The following is a 9,476-nucleotide window of genomic DNA, read 5'->3' as shown; positions in this document are numbered from 1 at the left end:
TATTCCAAGTGTGGTCCTTGAATTAATGCTCATCTGCATACTGCTACTAGTTTGTGATAATATACATTCAGAAATTGAAAGTGCTTAGCAACTTCTTTAACAATTGGATAGATTTTTTAAATCTATTGAATATAAGAATAAACATTGGGGTTTATATTTCAAAAGAAACTGGCCATAGATCTAAATATACTAACTATAAATATAAAATTTCTAAAAATCTTATTCATTTATTTGTTTGAGGCATGGGGAGGAGCAGAGGATGGGGGAGAGGGAGAGAATCTTCAGCAGACTCTGTGCTGAGCACAGAGCCTATCACGGGGCTTGATCTTATGACCCTTAGATCCTGACTAGAGGTTAAACCAAGAGTTGGACACTTAACTAACTAAGCCACCCAAGCACCCCCAAAATATAAAACTTCTACCATAAAACATAGGGAAATATCTTGCGACCTTAAGTGGGCAAAGACATCTTATGCAGGGGCTGCCTGGGTGGCTCAGTAGTTAAGCATCTGCCTTCGGCTCAGGGCATGGTCCTGGCATTCTGGAATCAAGTCTGGCATAAGGCTCCTCCCCTGGGAGCCTGCTTCTTACTCTCCCAGTCCCCCTGCTCGTGTCCCCTCTCTTGCTGGCTGTCTCTCTCTGTGTCAAATAAACAAAAAAAATCTTTAAAAAAAGTCTTCTCATGCAGGACACAAAAACATTACTTATAAAGAAAATATTGAAAAATTAACTTCATGAAAATTGAAGGGGTGCCTGGGTGGCTCAGCTGGTGAAGAATCTAACTTTGGCTCATGTCATGATCTCAGGGTCTTGGGTTTGCGCCCCCAGTTGGGCTTCCTGCTCAGCAGGGCTACTGCTTGTCTTTCATTCTCCGCCCCTCCCCCTGCTCATGTTCTCTGTCTTTCAAAGGAATAAATAAATTAAAAAAAAAAGGAAATTGAAGAATTGTATTCATCAAAAGGCTTTATTAAGAAAATAGAAAGAAAATACTTTGTGCAGAAAATATTCATAGGACATATATCTGTCAAAGGACTTGTATCCATTCAGGAGGGAACAAAATGCAAGCTGTGGAAAAAGCAGAAACTGACACAGCACAATGCCATCCCCCCCATGGGATGTATGTCACATTCCTCAGGCACTCCTGGCTGCCCTAAAGCACAAAGAAATAGTTAACCAGTAGAGACCACAATCCTGCAAGACTTGAGTCTCCCTCAGTTTACAAATGTCTTAGAAGTACAAAAGAACAGCATTTCTATCAATGACTTAACTTCAGGAAGGAAATGTAAATATAATTGAATGTCTTTGTAACCTGCAGCCCATAGACAGATACTGGAAGCAGGTAGAGTGCAATGTTCCTCCAAGAAGTTCCCAACTATCTTTTTGTTAATGCCTTGCTGGCATTAACTTAAGAATTGCAAGGCCTCTGGGATCCTGTGAGTCTTCTTTAACATATGAATGTACTTTCTCAGCCTCCCTTTTTCCCTACCTCCACCAACCCCATAGTATATAATTGGCCACCACTCAGACCCCAGGGGCAGCAGCTCTTTCTGCCCAAGGGTCCTGTCCCCCTGCTTTAATAAACTACCATTTTGCACCAAAGATGTCTCAAGAATTCTTTCTGGGTCATTGGCTCCGGACTCCACCCCACTGAACCTCACCTATATCCCACAACCTCATCATCCATGCTATACAAAGAACTCATATAAATCAAAAATGAAAATACCTCAATAAATAAATAAAGGGGGGAAATATTTGTATAGGAACTACATAATGCAAAAAATGAAAATATCCACATGGCCAATATGTCAAAAAGTGTATCAAAATATTGCTAACAGGGAAATGAAAATTAAAATCAAAATAAGATACTACTGATGAGGGAACAGAAGGCAGGCTGAGGACAAAGCAGCATCTGACACCCCACCCCCCACCCCCCCTGCACATGGGATATATGTGACCTTCATCAGGCACTCCTGGCTGCCCCAAAGCTAAGGAAAGGAAAAACAAATAGCTAACTTAAGAGATCACAGTCCTGCAAGACATGAGTCTCCCTCAGTTTACAATTGTCTTAGTGATCTACAAAAACAAAGCATTTTTATCAATAATCTAGCTTTCAGAAAGAAATGTAGGTACAATTAAATGTCCTTATAACCTGCAGCCCATTGACAGGTACTTGAAGCAGGCAGACTATGTTAATACCTTGCTAGAGGGAAAAGCAACATTAACTTGACAATGGCAAGGCTTCCAGTATCCTGTGAGTCTTCTTTAATGTATGAAAGTCCTTTCTCAACCTTCCTTTTTCCTGAACTCCCCCAATGCCAAGGTATATAACTAGCCAACCCTCACAACCCTGGGCAGTAGCTCTTTCCACCCATAGGTCCTGTCCCCATGCTTTAATAAACCACCTTCTGACACCAAAGGCATCTCAACAATTCAAACAAATAAGGCCTGTTTGTCTTGACCTTAACATTCCTCTGAAGTGACTTTAACAATTCTCGACATTTACCTCTAGAACAAATTCTTCATTTCCTGAATATTGGTAGTGCATCTGCACAACTTACTGCTGGTGGTGATCATACCTCAAGGAGTCTTCTTAGGGTTCTCTTATTTCCAACAAGCTTACAAATCATTTTGGTTTCCTTTTGAGCTCTGCAGAAATCTATCCATCGTATAAGAGGTCAGTGAATATAATAGTTTCAAATGATACTATTCTGGAGTGTTCTTTTTTTTTTTAAGATTTTATTTATTTATTTGACAGAGACAGCCAGGGAGAGAGGGAACACAAGCAGGGGGAGTGGGAGAGGAAGAAGCAGGCTCACAGCGGAAGAGCCTGATGTGGGGCTCGATCCCATAATGCCGGGATCACGCCCTGAGCCAAAGGCAGACGCTTAACCGCTGTGCCACCCAGGCGCCCCTGGAATGCTCTTTATTCTCCAATTACGATTGTTTTATTGGGAACAAATTGCTCCTTGTGTTACTCATCAACACCTTCTAATTCCAATCCCATGCAAAGAAGCCTGTAGATTTGATATTCACCCATTTCACTTTAGCTAATAACAATTCTATTCAGTGGGATTCCAGAAGTATTAAATGCATCCGGAGTACGAAATTTTCTAGACAACATTGGTTCTAAGGAAGTGGTTTACATGTACAGCTCTTTGGGCAACTAATCTTTGACTAAGCAGGAAAAAACATCCAGTGGAAAAAAGACAATCTCTTCAATAAATGGGGCTGGGAAAATTGGACAGCTACATGCAAAAGAATGAAATTTGACCACTCTCTCACACCATACACAAAGATAAACTCCAAATGGATGAAAGACCTCAGTGTGAGACCGGAATCAATCAAAATCATAAAGGAGAACATAGGCTGTAACCTCTTTGACATCGATCACAGCAACTTTTTTCATGACACATCTCCAAAGGCAAGAGAAACAAAAGAAAAAATGAACTTGTGGGACTTCATCAAGATAAAAAGCTTCTGCACAGCCAAGGAAACAGTCAAAAAAACTAAGAGACAGCCCACGGAATGGGANGCCCACAGAATGGCAGAAGATATTTGTAAATGACACTACAGATAAAAGACTGGTATCTAAGATCTACAAAGAAATTCTCAAACTCAATACACAAGAAACAAATAATCAAATCAAAAAAGGGCAGAAGATATGAAGAGACACTTTTCAAATGAAGACATACAAATGGCTAAGAGACACATGAAAAAATGTTCAACATCATTAGCCATCAGGGAAATTCAAATTAAACCCACCTTGAGATACCACCTTACACCAGTTAGACTGGCAAAAATTGACAAGGCAAAAAACAATTGTTGGAGAGGATCTGGAGAACGGGGATCCTTCTTACACTGTTGGTGGGAATGCAAGTTGGTACAGCCACTCTGGAAAACAGTGTGGAGGTCCCTTAAAAAGTTAAAAATTGAACTACCCTATGACCCAGCCATTGCACTACTGGGTGTTTACCCCAAAGATACAGANATACTGGGTATTTACCCCAAAGATAGAGATGTAGTGAAGAGAAGAGCCATATGCACCCCAATTTTCATAGCAGCATTGTCCACAATAGCTAAATCATGGAAGGAGCTGAGATGCCCTTCAACAGATGACTGGATTAAGAAGCTGTGGTCCATATATACAATGGNCACCAGAAAGAACGATTACACATTTGCAGAAACATGGACGGGACTGGAGGAGATTATGCTAAGTGAAGTAAGTCAAGCAGAGAAAGACAATTATCACGTGGTTTCACTCATTTGTGGAACATAAGAAATTGCAGGAAGATTAGTTGGACTTCCTACTCAGCAGGGAGTCTGCTTGTCTTTCTTCCTCTACCCCCCCCCCCCCCCCCCATTCTCTCTGTCTTTCAAAAAAAAAAAAAAGAATATTGAAGAATGTGTTCACAAAAGGGTTTGTTAAGAAAATAAAAAAAGAATACATTGAATGTGTGGAAAATATTCATAAGACATCTGTCTGTCAAAGAGCTTATATCCATGCTATACAGAGAACTCATATAAATTAAAAATGCAAATAACTCAATAAATAAATGGGAAAATATTTGTATAGGAACTGCATAATAATGCAAAGAAGGAAAATATCCACATGGCCAATATGCCAAAAAGTATATAGAAATATTACCAACAGGGAAAAGAAAATTAAAATCAGAAAAAGATACTACTGATGAGGAAACAGAAGGGAGCCAAGGACAAAGAAGAATCTGACACCCCACAATGCCCCCCATCCTTGGGATATATGTGGCATTCCTCATGCACTCCTGGCTGACCGAAATCTAAGGAAAGGAAAGAGAAATAGTTAACTTAGAGATCACAGTCCTGCAAGACAAGAGTCTCCCTCAGTTTACAAATGACTTATCAATCTACAAGAACAAAACATTTCTATCGATAACCTCGCTCCCAGAAGGAAATGTAGATGCAATTAAACGTCCTTTTGACTTGCAGCCCATTGACAGATACTTGAAGGAAACAGAGTATAATGTTCCTCCAGGAAGTTCCAAACTACCTTCTTCTTAATGCCTTGCTGGTGGGAAAAGCAACTTTAACTTGACAATGGCAAGCCCTCTCTTATCCTGTGAGTCTTCATTAACAAATATGAAAGTCCTTTCTCAACCTCCCTTTTTCCTTACCTCCACCAACCCCATAATATATAATAAGCCACCCATCACAACTCAGGGCAACAGCTGTTTCTGCCCACAGGTCCTGTCCCCGTGCTTTAATAAACCATGATTTTGTGCCAAAGACATCTCCAGAATTCTTTCTTGGTCATTGGCTCCAGACTCCACCCCACTGAACCTCACCTATATTCCAATACCATATCATACTGATGTGGAAAACAAAGGCAAAAAAAGAAATTAAATTTCCTTACTGCCTACAACCCATTGGCAAGTCCTTGAAATAGGCCAAGTGACATTCCTCTAGGAACTAAGCTGCCTTCATGTTAATACTTTGCTAAGGGCAAAAGAAAATCTTAGCTCAACCCGCAGGATCCTGTTAGTCTACTTCAGCATATAAAAATTCCTTTTGAAACTTCCTTTATCTGTACCCCCCAAGGTACATGTTGGTACTCATCCCCAATCCATATGACCTACCGATATATACCTGAAAGGACTCATGACTTTAACTAATCAGTAATAAATGACCTTTTCCTAACAATAGGTGCCCCCTCAAGGTCGTTTCCAAAAAAAACTTTCCAAAATACCTTGGAGGCCTACACTGTTCTTAACCCCTTCCCAAATTCCAAGTATATAATGGGCCACTCCTTAAGACACCAGGGCAGTTCTTTCTGCCCACAGGTCCTGTCCCTGTGCTTTAATAAAACTACCTTTTTCCACCAAAGACATCTCAAGAATTCTTATAAATAAGGCATGTTTGTCTTGACATTAATGTTCCTCTGAAGTGACTTTAACAATTTTTGATATTTACTCTAGAACTAATTCTTCATTTCTTGAATATTGGTAGAGCATTTGCACAACTTAGTGCTGATGGTGATCATACCTCATGGAGTCTTCTCAGGGTTCTCCTATTTCCATCAAGCTTACAGAACATTTTGGTTCCCTTTTCAGCTCTGCAGAAGTGTATCCATAGTATAAGAGGTCAATGAATATAATAGTTTTAAATGAGACTATCTTGGAGTGTTCTTCATTCTCCAATTGGCACCTTTTTATTGGTAACATGTTGCTACTTGTGTTACTCATCAACACCTTCTTATTCCAGCCCCATGCAAAGAGGCCTATAGATTTGATATCCACCCATTTCACTTAGCTAATAACGATTCTTTTCAGTGGGATTCCAATAGTATTAAATGCCTTTGGAGTAAGAAATTTTCTAGAGGACATTGATTGTAAGGCAATGGTTTACATGTACAGCGTCACCTGGGGACTTTCCCTCTGCACCACATCTTTTCTCAGAGGTTTTCAGACCATAATTATCATTCCAACAACATTGAGAGGCATGGCTCAATCCCAAAGTCTTCACATACATTTTCCCATTTCTCTTTTCTTTCTAGATCACTAACATCAGATCTACATCCATGTCATCACAAGTGCTGTGGCCCCCTTCAACACCAATGAAGTTGCACAAATGTGTTATCTGACATGCTGTAGCAGGAGAGAACCTGATAAACTTCAGGAGGCTGGTTTTGTAGGGAGCATGGGTTTATGGGATTTCCTGTGTGTTCCTCATGATCTGGACCAGTGTGTCCATGGTAACATTCCACAAGACCAGCCTGTGCCCAAGACCCTTTCCTGAAACTAAGGCCACCCACAGGACCCTGGCATTTGTGAGCTACTTTGTTTGTTTGGTTTTTTCTTTTTTTCTTTTTTTTTGTTTTGTTTTTTACTCAGCCAGTAGCTGCCTTTCCATTTACAGAAGTTATGGACATAATGTACAAGGGCTGGAAAACATCATTACTTTTCCCTCTTCATCTACCCAGCAATCTGTCCTCTTGTACTGAAGAAAAATAATAAATGATTCTTCCTAAACTGTGCTTTTGCAAAGATGAGAAGGTCCTCTCTATAAACTATTTCCCTTTGAAGTTTGAACACCTCACACATTTCTCTCACACAAAGGGCATATGATTAGAATTTCCCACACCAGAATTTTATTGAGGTAAAATTCTGAAAAGGGATTAATAAATTTTAATTTGGACATTTCATCAAACCCTCCAGCTTCATGAACAAACAAAATAATTGACCAGATTCATGGAATAAAACTTGTTTGAGAGGTGCCTGGGTGGCTCAGTAGATTGAGTGCCTGACTCATGATTTTGGCTAGGATCATGGGATCGAACCCCACATCAAATTCTGAGCTAAGTGGGGAGTTTGCTTGAGATTCTCTCTCTCTCTGCCCCTCCCCCTGGGCACAACCCATCCTAAAGTAAATAAATAGATCTTAACAAAAAACTTGTAGACTGTTATATGTGGATGGAGCCATCTTCGACCTTTCTTAAAATAATTGGCAAACATTTATGCTTGTGATTATTTGGATACCCTTATTTTTTTTGAGATCTTCTCTAATGTGAAGGATATATCAGATAAATTACAGTAACTACACTTGCTGATTATGCTACACTGTCTTCAAGAGTCAAAATATTTTATGTCTGTACTGTTATATAGTTTAATCCCAAAAAATACTTGAGATTACTATATGCTCTTGATTATATCTGATTTAATTATGGAGAGTGATGTAAGTGTAAATATAACTATGTTCCCTTCACACAGTGAATACTGATCAACATTCTTCAAAACACAAAGATATTATACATTCCAAATACTTTATGAAACCCACATGGTTCCACATTGAATTTATTTGCATCACTGGAAGTATTTCTTCAATTTCCACTTCATTTTTATAGGCATATTTTTTGTATCAATAGCAGAAATTTTTATCTGTGTAGTTTGGACTTCTATTAAAATATTTAACAATTCCCTTGTATCACAGTATGACATATCAGAAAACCAAAAATATTTTCTTGTAGATGAATAAAATCTCAATAAAATAATTGTAAATATAAACCAATGATCTATTATACCTTGGCTAATTGAATTTAATAAAAAAAATTTAAATAAACTATTAGAGTAAAAAATATATTTTAAGATTTTATTTATTTATTTGAGAGAGAGAGAAAGAGCATGAGTTATGGGGGCAGTGAGAGAGGGAGAAGCAGACTCCTGCTGAGCACAGAGACTTATTCAGGGCTTGATCCTAGGACCCTGAGATCATGAGCTGAGGCAAAGGCAGCTGCTTAACCAACTGAGCTATGTGGGTGTTCCAATAATTATAAATATTTTCAAACAAAGAAGTGTGCTCAATCAAATATAATTTGACTCTGATGAGAAAAAATGAGAAGCTTAATGGTGAAAGTGCAGCTTCTCTCAGTACATGTGTGAGTCATAAATCACAGACCCCTGTCCCTCAATGCTCTGTGGGAAAGAGAAAACTCATAGTTGGAGCCAGAGAACAGAGATTTAAAGTAAAGAGAGATGGAAGTAAAACAATTCAACTACATTCTTCTTATAATAGAAACAACTAATGCAAGAGGACACTCAAATGTTGGAAGTAAAAAAGGACAAAAATTACAATAGGATAATTGAGAGAAAGCTAAATTAACCAAATGTGAAACATGAGTCAAAGACTTGCACCTGTAATGGGGAGGCTACTATAATAATGAAAGAAAAATTCTGGTGGTATTTTGATAGGGGTTGCATTAAATGTGTAGTTTGCCTTCGGTAGTACTGACATTTTTTTTCATAATAATATATTTTTTATATTATGTTATTCACCATACAGTACATCCCTGCTTTTTGATGTAAAGTTCCATGATTCTTTAGTTGTGTATAAAACCCAGTGCACCATGCAATACGTGCCCTCCTTACTACCCATCACCAGCCTATCCCATTCCCCCACCCCCCTCCCCTCTGAAGCCCTCAGTTTGTTTTTCAGAGTCCATTGTCTCTCATGCTTCATTCATTTTAACAATGTTTGTTCTTCCAATCCATGAACATGGGATGGTTTTCCAATTCTTTATTTCTTCTTCAATTTCTTCCGTAAGTATTCTACAGTTTTCAAAGTACAGATTTTTGCCACTTTGGTTAGGTTTATTCTTAGGTATCCTACGGTTTTTGGTGCAATTGTAAGTGGGATCGATTCCTTGATTTCTTTTTCTGCTGCTTCATTATTGGTGTATAGACACACAACAGGTTTCTGTACATTGATTTTATATCCTGTGACTTTGCTGAATTCATGTATTAGTTCTAGCCATTTTTTGGTGGAGTTTTTCAGGTTTTCTAAATGGAGTATCATGTCTGTGAATAGTGAAAGTTTGACTTCTTCCTTGTTGATTTGGGTGCATTTTGGTTCTTTTTGTTGTCTGATTGTTGTGGGTAGTGATGAGGGAACAGAAGGCTGGGTGAAGACAAAGCAGAAGCTGACACCCTGCAACCCTGCCCCCCCCCC

At 38.8% G+C, this 9,476-nt stretch overlaps 1 pseudogene; it reads left to right on the top strand.

Moving 5' to 3' along the window:
- The first annotated feature begins 6,194 nt into the window (after positions 1 to 6,194).
- Positions 6,195 to 7,055, top strand: LOC100478531 (annotated as a pseudogene).
- Positions 7,056 to 9,476: the final 2,421 nt, after the last annotated feature.

This window comes from Ailuropoda melanoleuca, chromosome 3 (assembly GCF_002007445.2).
Source record: "Ailuropoda melanoleuca isolate Jingjing chromosome 3, ASM200744v2, whole genome shotgun sequence".
NCBI classification, from domain to species: domain Eukaryota; kingdom Metazoa; phylum Chordata; class Mammalia; order Carnivora; family Ursidae; genus Ailuropoda; species Ailuropoda melanoleuca.
The sequence above is the reverse complement of the archived record's forward strand: the minus strand, read 5'-3'. Positions and strand labels throughout refer to the sequence as shown.